Below are 15,819 nucleotides of genomic sequence, written 5' to 3'. Positions count from 1 at the left end.
AGTTTACATGTAATTAATGTAATCAAAATTAGTGTTACTGTTTTCAAGCAGAAGTTGAGGGAAGAACAAGTTCTGGACCAATTAGTCAATAGAGCCTAGACCACATTGTCTCCTTTTCTCCTTTTGTTCTCTTTAATAATAGCATCATTCTGTAGCATGGCTGTAGTTGGTGCTGTCAGTGATCCACCTGTATCCCCTGGGAGCTTCAGTGTGCTTGAGTTAGTGTTTGCATCTCCGACCAGCTGACTCTTCTTGAAAATGTAGGAAGCCATACTTCCAATGCTCTGGCAGCCAGGCCAGAAGCGCTGTGAAATTAACACTCCTGTGTGTAGCCCTCGGCCACTTAACTCTTCAGGGGTTGCTATTGTACAAACACTACAGCTCATCCCTCAGATGGGATAATTCTGAGATATTATGCTTTTTATACTGTTTTCTAGAGCCTTTCTGAGGGATTAGGCTCACTCTGGTAGCTGGTTTGAGAGTGCAGTTTATAGGCTGCCTTCCCTTTCTTATACCACTTCTCTCTTTCTCTGTCGTAGTTTCCTGAATTTCAGAACTAATTTACTTTTCAATCCTGTATGAGGTTTTGCTTCCAGGAATATTTAAACTAAGACATCATCTCTTAGGGGATAGTGTGACCAAACTTCAATGAGAAGTTTCATTTTTCAGCAGTTTTATTTTTCAACATATATGAATTGCCATACTTTTTTCATCCTCGCTGCCTATATTATTGGAAAGGGAAAAAAAGGAAAAGAGAAAAAGAGAAAACAAAGGAAAAGAAAAAGAAAAGCTAGGGGCGCCTGGGTGGCTCAGTTTGTTGGGTGACCAACTTCGGCTCGGGTCATGATCTCACAGTTTGTGAGTTCGAGCCCCGCGTCGGGCTCTGTGCTGACAGCTCAGAGCCTGGAGCCTGCTTCCGATTCTGTGTCTCCTCCTCTCTCTGCCCCTCCCCTGCTCACGCTCTGTGTCTCTCTGTCTCTCAATAATAAATAAATGTTAAAAAGAAAAGAAAAAAAGGAAAGAAAAGCTCTAGCATTGTCTAATAAAGTGTGAAGAGAAGGGAAGTGTTAGTCTCTGGATGAGGTTAGTTCAGGTGGATTATTGCATTTAATCATTACAACAATCCTCAGAAGTCATAGCCATTATTATTATTTTTTGTTTTAAGAAATGAGGGAAACTGAGTGCAGAAAGATTAAACTGACTTCAGAGTAACATCACACGGGACAGAATTCAAACCCAGTTCCATTTCAAACTTGCGTCCCAAACCAAAGGCTATATTCTTCCTCTTTGTTTTCATTTCAGTATTTAAAAATATTTTTTTAAAATATTCTTAACATATAGGAAATTAGGAAAATAAAATTGTCTGTATTTGCCATCCACTTTTAACAATATTTTGTTACTTTTTGCTTTGGATCTTATTTTCTTTAAGAAATAAACATTATAGATACAGTCGAAGCCCATCTACCTATTGCTACTCCTGTCTCTCCCCTGTTTACCTTGCTAGAGGTAACTAACCACTAGCCTGAAGTTAGTATCATCTTCATGCCTATTTAAAATTTTTATTATATATATACTAAGTATATATTTCGTATATATAGTAATACCTATAAATATATAAATATAATTTATAAATGTCTATATCATATAAATAGAAATATTTATAAATGTAATTTATAAAAGATATAGTAATAAATAGAAATATATAACTAATTTATAAATATATAAATAAATAATATTTATATATTAAATATAATTTATGAATATATAAATAAAAAATAAAGAATATAGTAGTATTAAACTGTGGGTTAAAACAGATTGCATCACACATAAATATCAATCTACAACTTGCTTTTTAAACCTCACTTATCTTTATGACATTCATGTATCTGTGTGTTCATATATATAGCTCTAGTTCATTAAAATTGATGTATAATATTCTCATTATGAAGATTCTCCAATTTATATACTGTTTTTTTTCTACTGATGAACATTTAGATTATTTGTTTTATTTTATTATTTTATTTTATTAAGTTTCATTTTAATTCCAGTATAGTTAACATACAATGTTATATTGGTTTCAGATGTACAATATAGTGATTCAACAATTCTATCCCTTACTCAGTGCTCATCATGTTAAGTACATTCTCAATCCCCTTCACCTATTTCACCCATCTCCCCACCCACCTACCCCTCTGGGAATAATCAGTGTGTTCTCTATAGTTAAGAGTCTGTTTCTTGGTTTGTCTCTCTCTCTCTCTTCTTTTCCCCAAAATATGGAGTGCTTCACAGATTTGTATGTCATGCTTGCACAGGGCCATGCTAATCTTCTCTGTAGTGTTCTAATTTTAGTATCTGTGCTGTCAAAGGGAAGCACTATTTGTGGTTTTTTTGTTCTTACAAATAATGCTACTATGAACATGATGCAGTACTACATTCATTTCTCTAGGGTTATAACTAGAAATGGAATTTCTGGTTTGTAGAATAGTTATATCTTCAGATTAATTAAATGTAGCCTAATTGCTCTCTAAAACCAGGTGTTTGAAGGGTCCTTCTGCTCTATATCTTCTCCTTCACACTTGGTATCTTTGGATTCCTTAATTTGGCAACCGGATGGGTATAATTCGATATCCTACCTTAATTTGCATTTACTTAATTACAAGTGAGATCTACCATCTTCTCCTATGTTTATTGGTCTATTCATGTCTTTCGTTCTTTTTTTCATTAGGGTTTCTTTTGTTTATTGATTTATATTTTGTAGTTACCTTTAGTTTGTAGTTTGGCTTCTGATCAACAAGGATTAGTACCATTTGGCACCTGTCAATTTGATAAAAATGTCCTTTTTTTGGTTAACTTTTCTGTATGGTTTTGTGTCTCTTCTAAGCACTGTATACCTTGATTAAAAAAAGAAAACCCTGGGGCGCCTGGGTGGCTCAGTCGGTTAAGTGTCCGACTTCGGCTCAGGTCATGATCTCGCGGTCTGTGAGTTTGAGCCCCGCGTCAGGCTCTGTGCTGACCGCTCAGAACCTGGGGCCTGTTTCAGATTCTGTGTCTCCCTCTCTCTCTGACCCTCCCCCGTTCATGTTCTGTCTCTGTCTCAAAAATAAATAAACGTTAAAAAAAATTAAAAAAAAAAAAAAAAAGAAAACCCAGTCTGATGTTGTCTTCTAGAAAGTGGTTTTAATTGGCTAATCTACATTTATTGTACTTGTTGACATCTGGACTTAAAAATTTTTTGTTATCTTGTTTTGCTTTTAATTTTCTTTACTTTTTCCCTTCTTTTCTGCCTTCTTATAGATTTAAAGATCTTATAAGTCTTTTCTTTTAATGGCTAACTTAAAAATTTTTTGACATAAATACTTAAATATTCACTTTATAAAAAAGCACAGTTATTTAGCATACTTCTTCTACAAAACAGGCAAGGAGGAATCAAACACCCTCTGTCATCTTACTCTCAGCTAAAATTTCAGTTTCACATGTTTCTTTTTTAAGTTTTTCATTTTTAAAAACCTGCCAGTACCTAATACTACTTGTACTATATTTAGAGATCAGAATCTTTTTTTTTTTTTTTAACGTTTATTTATTTTTGAGACAGAGACAGAGCATGAACGGGGGAGGGTTAGAGAGAGGGAGACACAGAATCCAAAACAGGCTCCAGGCTCTGAGCTGTCGGCACAGAGCCCGACGCGGGGCTCGAACTCACAGACCGTTAGATCATGACCTGAGCCGAAGTTGGCCGCCCAACCGACTGAGCCACGCAGGTGCCCCAAGATCAGAATCTTTAAAAGAAAAAAATCTGTAATAAATTTTATGAACAACTTTTGCTTTCAAGTGTACATGAGAGATGAATTGTAAAATACAAAACAAAATCTGGGATTTCATTTCCTGAAACTTTCTGATTGAATAACCTGAAAACACTCTTATTAAGAAATGCTAGATTTGCAACTATGTGAATGGAACTAGAGGTTATTATGCTAAGTGAAATTAGTCAGAGAAAGACAAATATATGACTTCACTCATATGAGGACTGTAAGAGACAAAACAGATGAACCTAAGGGAAGGGAAACAAAAATAATATAAAAACAGGGAGGGGGACAAAACAGAAGAGATTCATAAATATGGAGAACAAACTGAGGGTTATGGGAGGGTTTGTGGGCGGGGGGATGAGCTAAGTGGGTAAGGGGCACTAAGGAATCTACTCCTGAAATCATTGTTGCACTATATGCTACCTAATTTGGATGTATATTAAAAAAACAAAATAAAATTATAAAAAAAAAGAAATGCTAGATGAAATATAGCAAACATCCTTTAAAAAAGCTTTTTTCTTAGGGAGAATTTTGAACATACAAAAGTAGACATAATGGTGAAATGAACTCTTACATACTAATCACTCAGCTTCAATAGCCCTATTACCTGAGCCATTTCTGTGCCATCTGCTTTCTCTGTTATGGTGTTATTTTAAAGCACATTGTAGACACCATATCATTTCTTCCATTATTTCAGTATTCACCTCTACAATATAAGAACGCTTTTTTAAATTAAAAAATTACAATACCTGGGGGCATCTGGGTGCCTCAGTCGGTTAAGCATTCCGACTTTGGCTCAGGTCGTGATCTTACAGTTCATGAGTTCGAGCCCCGCACTAGACTCTGCACTGACAGTGCAGAGCTAGCTTGGATCCTCTGTCTCCCTCTCTGCCAGTGCCCTGCCCTCTCTCTCTGTCTCTCTCTCACACACACATTCTCTCTCTCTCTCTCAAAAATAAATTAAAAAAGCTTTGCATATAAAAAATTACAATTCCTTAATATCTTTATATATTCAGCAAGCAATCAAATTTCTGATTGATATATCATAAATGGCTTTTTCAAATGTCATTGGGTATTTTTTTAAACTAGGATCCAAATAAGGTCCACACATTGTGACTTTATAGTCTCAATCTATATTTTTCCTACATCTCTTCTCTTCTTTATTTTTAACTCCACTAGTTATAATTTCCCACAATGTAGATTTTGCTGATAACCTTTTCATGGTATAGTGTACTGTGGTCCTCTGTTCTCTGCATTTCCTATAAATTCGTATTTTATAGACTTGATTGTATTCAAAATTTTCATACTGCCAGAAAATACTTTCTTACATGTTCTTGTTTTATTAATTCTACTTTTTCAGTTGACTGCCTTCCAGTCCTTTTTATAGGATCCTTCCAAATTTCCCTTTCCCTTGTAAATTGGGTTTTCTATAGCATGTTTCCTTCCATTCTTTACCTTCATTGAATGTTGTTTTTCCTAAAGGTATTACATCACATCTACCCTAGGGTCTAGAGGAAGTATTTACATTGCTACTTCCATAGCTCTTTATTATCCTGATACAAAAACCAAAAATCTTATCCTTTGAGATTAATATGATACAGCTTATATCCTCAGTCCCTCCTGTTATCCTTTGCTGCTCTTTTCTTGCCTATTCCTGTGTTATTGAGAATTTTTGACATCTAACTTGGTTTTCCTTTATACTCCTTTTTCTGACATTTTCATAAGGTTATATTATTATCCTGGTGAAGAACTCACCTAAAGACATGTTAAGGTTTCTTAGTATATATTTGACTCTGCAGTGTCATCCACATTTTATAGCAGTACTGCATTCTCATGACATCATTCGAATTAAACCTTATTATCTCAGATTGGTAAACTGTTAATGTTACCAATCTCTGCTCATATTCTCCGGTATTTTTAGGTCTTTTATATTGCATATCTGTGCTCTTGATCCTATCCCTGTCCATCCTAGGGCTAACACCTTGCTTCTTTGTTTTCCCTTTCTTTCTTTGGTATTATCACTGTTTGCCCCCTCTGGTAGCTTAAGAATTATGCTTTAGCTTATTATGATTATGATTATGATTATTATTTGTTCTCTTCTGCTCTTTGACCATTAGCAGCTACCCTTTCTCTTTTCTGCTCTTCACTCTTTTTTTTTTTTTTTAAACATTTATTTATTATTGAGAGACAGAGAGTCAGAGAGACAGAGCATGAGCAGGGGAGGGGCAGAGAGAGGAGGAGACACAGAATCTGAAACAGGCTCCAGGCTCTGAGCTGTCAGCACAGAGCCCAATGCGGGGCTCGAACTCACAAACCGCGAGATCATGACCTGAGCCGAAGTCGGACACTCAACCGACTGAACCACCCAAGGGCCCCAGCTCTTCACTCTTAAAAATAGCCATGCCACCTTGATTTCCTTATTTCCTAATTATTCTCTTAATTTTTTCCCCAGATATTTCATATACATTGGTTTAAAAATCAGATCGCACAGAAGAGCTTAAAATGCAAAAACAGTTACAATGAGAAGTTTTATTCTTCTGACTTCAGTCCTTTTCTCCCAGACAAAGTTAGCTTTGACTGTTAACTTTTCGTAGTTCAATTTGTTTCACCTATACCAATGTTTCCTTCCCCTTCTCCTCATATTTATTCATTTCACTCTTTGATGTCTTTGTAACTTAAGGTAGTATATTATAACTTTATTTCTTGTTCCAGAAACTGTAGACAATATTTGTTGATTTCTTACTTTCTAGGATTAATGTACCTTTACCAAGATTCTCTTTAGCTACCTCTTGCTTTCACTTCTCAGCGTTAAGCATTTGTATTTTTATGTCAAAATGAACATTTACATTGAGTCTAGTAACGTTAATGGGCACTTTAGTTCTTTGTAAGCGATTCCAAATTTGCAAAACAGTAACAGTGTTATATTGAGGATTATTTGTTGTTGAGCCAGGAGCATACTGTAATTTCATTCCCATTCTTGTCAAGTTTTCTTCCATTGGAATTACCTTTTTTTCCCTTTTTTTTCCCTGTTATTTTCCTTTATTATATCCTCTGTGGGTGTGTTGTGTTGTGTTGTTTTGTATTGTTTGTTTTTAAGTGCTTCATGGCAAGCAGTCTGATACCACTTTCTTCTGAAGTCTTCCTTCCAGAGTCCTCTCGCTGGGCTGAGTGTGCTTCAGGCCTGCTGCCCAGCTGTCTGTCATCATGTGACTTAACTACTTCTTTCCAGGGTTGTATCTATTTTCTGGACCTGTTGTCATCTTTTTGATTTACTCCTTTGGTTTGGTTGGTATGTCTTAAGAAAGTAACTTCTGAAATGCTGCCTTTGAGGTAAACTGAATATTCGGATGTTTGAAAATTACTTTATTCTGCTGGGTAAGAATTCTAAGTTGAACACCATGCATGAGATTAGAAGATTCAAAATAATAGTATAGAATGAAAGGAAAAGGCTTTGTGGGAGGGGTCTTTACCCTTCCCATCCTTTATCTATGGTAGTCTTTTGCTAATTTCTTAATTGCTAAATTCAGTGGATTTTTTCCCTTTCTTCTATCTTATTTAACCTCTTCACAATATTTGATAATTCATCTTGTGAAACTCTTTTTCTTTCTTTTTTTAAAAGGAACTCTATTTTTATTAAAATTTATACAGAAAAGCACAATAATCAGAAGCATACAAATGGCACAAAGTGAACACTTCCAGCTTTTCTCCTACTTCTCGACTGTTTCAAGAATCTGCTACATTCCTCTTTGTGTTCTCCCATTTCTGACAGTTATAAATAATTCCTAAATGTTTGGGTTTAAGAATTTGATATCCATCCCTCTTTTTACCTTATATATCTTACATCTGGGCATCATGTATACTTTATGCCTAATGACTTTGGAATCTCTCACAAAAGCACATAATGTTTTTCTTAGCCTTTGGAAATGTAGCTGCCTATGTGGTATCTCAGTCTGGGTGTCTTATTGGTAACTGAGATTCATTATGTGCCAAACTGAATTCATCATTCCTCCACAGCTATTTTTCTTCCATATGTCCTACTCTGTGAATTCTAAGACTGGACACCCAGCCTCCCAAACCCCAAACCAAGAAATTATTCTTAATTCCTCATATATGAAGCTGATTACTGCGAATCTTCCTTTTAATTGTCTTATAGGTGCTTCATATTCCAGATATCTAAAATCCACTTTCCTGGGGTGCCTGGGTGGCTCAGTCAGTTGAATGTCTAACTTCAGCTCAGGGCATGATCTCATGGTTCGTGGGTTGCAGTCCCGCGTCAAGCTCTGCACTGACAGCTCAGAGCCTGGAGCCTGCTTTGGATTCTGTGTCTCCCTCTCTTTCTCTGCCGCCCCCTGCTTGTGTGCTCACATGTTCGTTCTCTCTCTCTTTCTCTCTCTCTCAAAAATAAAATAAAAAAAATCCTATTTCCTTTCAAACTTACTTCTGTTATCTATCTTGGTGCGTAGCATTACTTTTTTTATACCTAGTTGCTTAGTTGGAAATCTCAAATTCAGGTTGATTCCTCCCTTTCTCTGAATGTCCAGTTGGTAATTAAGGTAGGTTTATGTGGTAAACCTATGTGGTACACAGTCCTGTCCTTTTCCCTCTGTGTATTCGAATATTACAGTTCCTGCAACACTTTATGTATTGTTTTATATCTGTCCACATTATTTCCTTTCCCTTCAGATGAAGAGCTTTTAAGGCAAAGGATTGTCTCTTTCTTTTGGAAAATGTTGAATGTGTAAATGAGTATTAAGTAAGTTGCGATAAAGTCAGGTGATACAATAATATGTAAACAGAAAAGTGATGGAATACATTTAGACTAGAAAATTTGACATGAGCGAGCAAGTTTAAAAATTCCAGAATTTCTCTTAAGTTAACAAATCTAATACATACCTGTTTTATCTACATTTTGGCTGAATTACTCCTAAAATACCTTTGTAAAGAGAAGGGAAATATATGAGTAAGTGCAGTATAATGACATTTTATCTTCTTTTATTAAGGATTCATAAAGTAGAATTTTATATTTTACTGTATCACCAGGAAATTTCTATGACAGTTATAGATTACTGTGGTATACTTTCCAAAATCGGCTTCATTCTGTGAACATTGGTTTTAAGTTTTAAGTGATTTTCTCTACTTTTAATTCTTTATAATTAATAGCGAATAATGGAAACCAACATACACTTAAAGGAAATATAGCTAACTTCCAACAGATTGATTAAATATATTCCAGATATTAGCAGTTAGCAATCAGTACTAAAATGTTTTATGAAATGTATATCAAAGTGGTTTTAACGTTAGCCTAGAGGCTAATTAAGACATTTTTAGGGGCACCTGGCTGGCTCAGTCAGTAGGGCATACAACTCTCGAACTCAGGGTTGTGAGTTCAAGCCCCACATTGGGCACGGAGCCTACTTTAAAAAAAATTTATTTTTTAAATAATATTATATCAAAGAAAAATCCTATTTAATGAAAGAGGTGATAGAAGCAAAAACTAAGGGAAATAATACTGACACCAAAACATGGGTTTTTAGAAAAAGGCCCTCTTACTTTAGATGGGAGTGTATAATACAGCCAATTTCTTAAACTGACAAATAACTTAAAAGTAGATGAGACTAAAAAATAATTGATACTTCTTGCTGTTCCCTTTTTAGCTGTCTTTCCTCAAATGTTAGTTTAGCCTTTGAGGAATGTAGGGAAACAGAAGAGTAGGTACATTATGCCTGAAGCATCCTCCTACTGTAGTTCCTAGCCAACGTTTGTTTCTTTGTCATTACCATAGGAAATTCTGTCTGATAAGAAATATCCAAGCCCTTTTTTAAACAATAGTTGCTGATAAGTAGATCCAAATTTTTACTAACTGATGATTTCTGTTGAAGACATGATGTTCCCAATACCATTGACAAGAAGCTCAAATTGGACTTTCTCTGCCCTTGTGCAATTCACGTTATGTAACTTTTCTTGGCTGTCGCTATACTTGGATGTTTGATTATGGTTTAGGGAGGTATTGCATTAGATATAATTGGCCAAATGTGAACTTTAAAAGTATGTTTGGGTAGCCAGATATCTGGTAGAAACTGATCAAACTAAAGTAGGAATGAGAAGAGGTGAAGACGACAAAAGTTTGTTTTGATGCTAACAGCTATCTGGGGGAATTGTTTTACATTTTCTATGTTTCTTCTAAGAATAGATGTACTTTTTAAAAAACAGTTTTATTGAGATGTAATTCACATACTGTACATTTTGCCCCAACCATACATTTTTGTTTTAAATTGAAGAAGCAAAACTAGAATCTGTGTGAATGTGAATAGTGAGAAATTGTATTTAGATATCATTCTCAACTGCATTCCTGGGATTAACCCCTCTTGGTCTTCATTTTCTGACTTTTTTATGTGTTACTGGTTCCATGTTCTATTGTTTTGCTATGTTCTTGAGAAACATTTGCCGTTTGTGATACTCACATCTAGTTTTGACATCAGAGTAATGATTATAAAATAAAATAATTTGGGAAGTATTTCCTGCTTCTCTGTTTTTGGTAAGAGTTTGTATAGAATTGGTATTATTTTGTCCTTAAATTTTGGCAGACTGTACCAGTGAAGTGATTTGGCCTGGCGTTTTCTGTGTGGATAGATTTGTAATGAAAAATTTGATTTATTGAACAGATATATGTATGATACAGTTCATGTTTTCTGTTTCTTCCTATATCAGTTTTGTTAAAATTACTGGTATAAATCATTGTAATCCCTTTTCCACTTAGTATCTATAAGATCTGTAGTGATATTCGGCTTTTATTCCTGCTATTGATAATTCATGTGTTTTTTTTTTTCCTTTCATTATTGATCATTTATATCTACTTAGAGATATAAATCTTATTAATCTTTTTCTAAAACTAACTTTTGGTTTTATTGATTTTCTCTGTTTTCTCTGCTCTTCATTACTACTTTCTTCTCTTTTCTCTGGTTTCTTTTTCTAGCTACTTAGGAAGATCATTGATGCCAGATCATCTTTCTTAACATAAGTACTTAAAATACACATTTCCCTTTAAACATCACATTAGCTGTATTTCAAAAATTTTATTTTTTAACAGTTTTTCTTCTTTTATTTTTCTTTACTATGTAATAACATTTTTATTTATTTCTCCAATAGCCAAGAAATAAAGTATAAAATTGTTTTCTCCATTTTCTTTGGAGAAATTATTGAGAAATTTCAATTATTATTTTAATGTTTATTTTTATTTTTGAAAGAGAGAGAGAGAGAGAGCGAGTGAGCCTGGGGAAGGGGCAGAGGCAGAGAGAGACACAGAATCCGACGCAGGCTCTGGGCTCTGAGCTGTCAGCACAGAGCCTGATGCAGGGTTTGAACTCTTGAACTATGAGATCATGACCTGAACTGGTTCTTTGAAAAGATCAACAAAATTGGTAAGCCTGTAGCCAGAAATCATCGAGAGAGAGAGAGAGAGAGAGAGAGAGAGAGAGAGACAGAACCTGAATAAACAGTATTAGTAATGAAAGAGGAGAAATAACAATCAACACCACAGAAATACAAAGAATTGTAACACAATATCAATATTATGAAAACTGAATATTATGAAAACCTGTCTATGCCAATAAATTGGACAATCTAGAAAAAATGGATAAATTCCTAAAAACCTATAACCTACCAAAACTGAAGCAGGAAGAAATAGAAAATTTCAACAGACCAGTTACCAGCAATGAAATTGAATCAGTAATCAAAAAACTTCCCGAAACAAAAGTCTAGGAGCAGATTTCTTCACAGGTGAATTCTGTCAAACTTTTTGGGTTAATACCTATTGTTCTTAGGCTATTCCCCAAAAAAAAGAAGAGGAAGGAAAACGTCATTGAGGCCACTGTCACCCTGATACCAAGACCAGAAAAAGACATCCCCAAAAAAGAGAGCTACAGGCCAATATCTTTCATGAATATAGATGTAAAAATCCTTAACAAAATTTTAGGAAACCGAATCCAACAATACATTGGAAAAGTCATACACCATGGCCAAGTGGGATTTATTCCTGGAATGTAAGGGTGGTAAAATATTTACAGAACAACCAGTGTGATATATTACATTAGTAAGAGAAAGGATAAAATCCGTAAGATCACTTCAATAGGCACAGAGAAAGCATTTGACAAAATACAATATCCATTCATGATAAAAATTCTCTGCAAAGTAGGTCTAGAGGGAACATACCTCAACATAATAGAGGCTTTATATGAAAAACACACAGCCACCTCAGTGGTGAAAAACTGAGAGTTTTCCCTCTAAGGTCAAGAACAAGACAAGGATATACACTCTCACCATTTTTATTCAACATAGTACTGGAAGTCCTAGCCACAGCAGTCAGACAACATAAAGAAGTAAAAGGCATCCAAATTGCTAAGGAAGAAGCAAAACTCTAACTCTTGGCAGATGACATGCTACTACTATGTATAGAAAACCCTAAAAATGCCACCAAAAACTACTAGAACTGATAACTAAATTCAGTAAAGTCACAGGATGTAAAAACAATGGACAGAAATCTGCTGTGTTTCTATATGCTAATAATGAAGCAGCAGTAACTAAAATTAAGAAAACATTCCATTTATAGATGCACCAAAAAATGAGAAAATACCTAAGAATAAACTTCACCAAAGAGGTGAAAGATCTGTACTATGAAACCGTAAAACACTGATGAAAGAAATTGAAGATGATGCAAAGAGGTGGGAAGACATTCCATGCTCATGGGTTGGAAGAACAAATATTGTTAAAATGTCCATACTTCCCAAAGCAATATATAGATTTAATGCAACCCCTATCAAAATACCAACAGCATTTTTCAAAGAACTCAAATAAACAATTCTTAAATTTCTTTGGAACCACAGAAGACCTTGCATAGACAAAGCAATCTTGAAAAAAAAGAACAAAACTGGTGGCATCCTTCTCCCAGATTTCAAGGTATACTACGAAGCTGTAGTAATGAAAACATGATGCTGGTATAAAGATAGACATATAGATCAATCGAATAGAACAGGAAACCCAAAAATAAACCCACAATTATATGGTTAATTAATCTTTGACAGAGAAGGAAAGAATATACAATGAGAAAAAGACAGTGTCTTCAACAAATGGCGTTGGGAAAACTGGCCAGCTACATGGAAAAGACTGAAGCAGACCACTTTCACCATACACAGAAATAAACTCAAAATGGATTAAAGATCGAAATGTGAGACCTGAAACCGTGCAAATCCTTGAAGAGAGCGCAGGCAGTAATTTCTCCAGCATCAGCTGTAGCAATATTTTTCTATATATGTCTCCTGAGGCAAGGGAAAGAAAAGCAAAGATAAACGGTTGGGACTACATAAAAAAAAAAAAAAAAAAAAAGCTTCTGTACAACAAAGGAAACGATCAATAAAACTATAAAGCAACCTACTGAATGGGAGAAGATATTTGCAAATGACCTATCTGATAAAGGGTTAGTATCCAAACTATGTAAAGAACCTATACAATTCAACACCCAAAAAACCAAATAACCCAATTAAAAAATCGGAAGAAGACATGGGACCACCTGGGTTGCTCAGTCAGTTAAGTGTCTGACTCTTGATTTCGTCCCAGGTCACATGGTTCAAGAGGTCAGCCCTGAGTTGGGCTTTGCGCTGACAGCTTGGATGGAGCCTGCTTGGGATTCTCTCTCTCCCTCTCTCTTTGCCCCTCCCCTGCTTGTGCTCTCTCTCTCTCTCTCTCTCTCTCTCTCTCAAAATAAATAAACATTAAAAAAATGGGAAGAAGACATGCAGATGGCCAACAGACCCATGAAAAGATGTTCAACATTACCTGTCATCAGGGAAAATGCAAATCAAAACTACAATGAGATACCACCTCACCTATCGGAATGGCTAAAATCAAAAGCAGAAGAAACAAGTGTTGGCAAGGGTGTGGAGAAGAAGCAACCCTCATGTACTGTTGGTGGGAATGCAAACTAGTATAGCCACAGTTTTCCGTAGTGGCTGTACCAATTTATTCCCACCAGCTGTGTACCGGGGGTTCACTTTCTCCACATTTTTAACACCACTCATTTTTTTTTTTGTCTTTTTGATAATAGTCTGACAGATGTGAGGTAATATCTCATTGTGGTTTTTATTTTTAATGTTTATTTATTTTAGAGAGTGAGTGAGCACATGTGTGCGTGAGTGGGGGAGGGACAGAAAGAGAGGGAAACGAGAATCCCAAGAAGGCTCCATGCTTCCACTGCAGATCTTGATATGGGGCTGGAACTCACAAACTGTGAGATTATGACCTGAGCTGAATTTAAGAGTTGGATGCTTAACTGACTGAGCCACCCAGGTGCTCCTCTTATTGTGGTTTTGATTTGCATTTCCCTAATAATTAGTGATGTTGAATGTCTTTTCATGGTCATATTGGCTGTCTATATGTCTTCTGTGGCAAAATGTCTATTCAAAGTCATATAGCTTACATCCTCTGTTTTCTTCTAGGAGTTCTATGATTTCAGGTCTTAAATTCAAGTTATTAACCCATTTTGAATTTATTTTTGTGTATGGTGTAAAATAGTGGTCTAGTTTAATATTTTTGCATTTAGCTGACCAGTTTTCCCAACACAATTTATTGAAGAAACTCTCCATTATATATTCTTGCCTCCTTTGTCATAGGCTAATTGACTATATATGTGTGGGTTTGTTTCTGGGCTGTCTTTTCTATTACATTGATCCATGTGTCTGTTTTCATGCCAGTACCATATTCTCCTTTGATTACTATAGCTTTGTAGTATAGTGTGAAATCTGCTTTATTCCAGCTTTATGGAGTGATACCTCCAGCTTTATTCTCCTTAAAATTTCTTTGGTTATTTGGGGTCTTTATTCTTCCATATAAATTTTAGTATTCTTTGTTCTAGTTCTGTGAAAAAGCCTTTGGTATTTTATTTATTTATTTATTTATTTATTTATTTATTTATTTACTTACTTACTTACTTACTTATTTCTTATTTACTTACTTAGTTAGTTAGTTAGTAGGCTCCATGTCCAGTGTGGAGCCCAACACAGGGCTTGAACTCTCAAGACCCGAGTTGGTATCCAGGTCAGGTGCTTAACTGACTGAGCCATCCAGGTGCCCCTGCCTTTGGTATTTTGGTGAAGATTGCATTGAATCTGTAGATTCCTTTGGCTAATATGTATATTTTCACATTACTAATTCTTCCAATTTATGAGCATGATATATCTTTCTATTTACTTATGCTGTCTTCAGTTTCTTTCATCAGTGTTGTATACTTCTCAAGAACATAACTCTTACAAATTCAGGCTTTTCAAATGTAATCTCTTGTAATTTACGGAGTCTTAATTTATAGACTAGACTGGCATATGATATAACTTAGTATTCCATTTACACTTGAAAAGGATGTACATTCTGCAGTTATTAAGTATATTGTGATGTAAATGTTTAGTTGGTTAATGATGTTCAGGTCTTCAGTATCCTTTTTTTTTAAGTTTATATCTTTTTGAGAGAGAGAGAGAATGAGTGAGGGAGTGGCAGAGAGAGGAGGAGAGAAAATTCCAAGCAGATTCTGTGCTGTCAGTGCAGAACCCAGTGCGAAGCTCGAACTCACAAACCGGGAGATCATGACCTGAGCCGAAATCAACAGTTGGACGCTTAACTGACTGAGTCACCCATGCCCCTGGATCTTCAGTGTTCTTATTTTTTTCATCTGTTTTACTTCTGTTAATTCCTGACAGAGCAGTATTAAAATTTCTAGCTATTAGAGTTGTTTTGCCTATTTCTTTCTTTACTTTTTTGCTTCATGTGACTTGAAACTATTAGTACATGCATATGAGAAGTCTAGTATATACATCTATTTATTGTAGTTTTTTTTTTAATGTCCTGTTTTAAAAGCTGTCATGAAGATATTTTTTTCTGGAATATTATATGACCTTTTACTTATTGGTTGGTTGTCTATCTCAAATTAATATTTTTGGGTATTGGTGTAAGTTGGAGGTCAAGATTGCTTTTTCTT

At 35.1% G+C, this 15,819-nt stretch overlaps 1 protein-coding gene and 1 non-coding gene across 2 annotated transcripts in view; one reads left to right on the top strand and one right to left on the bottom strand.

The window, feature by feature from the left end:
* The window catches only part of JAK2 (Janus kinase 2), a 116,367-nt gene that overhangs the window by 14,001 nt on the left and 86,547 nt on the right, over nucleotides 1-15,819 (top strand). The window lies entirely within an intron of this gene.
* Nucleotides 2,268-2,374, bottom strand: LOC122475565. Its single transcript, XR_006295246.1, has one exon. It is a non-coding gene; the product is annotated as a U6 spliceosomal RNA (small nuclear RNA).

The sequence above is a fragment of the Prionailurus bengalensis genome, chromosome D4 (assembly GCF_016509475.1).
Source record: "Prionailurus bengalensis isolate Pbe53 chromosome D4, Fcat_Pben_1.1_paternal_pri, whole genome shotgun sequence".
NCBI lineage: Eukaryota > Metazoa > Chordata > Mammalia > Carnivora > Felidae > Prionailurus > Prionailurus bengalensis.
This window is presented reverse-complemented; position numbering and strand designations above follow the sequence as displayed.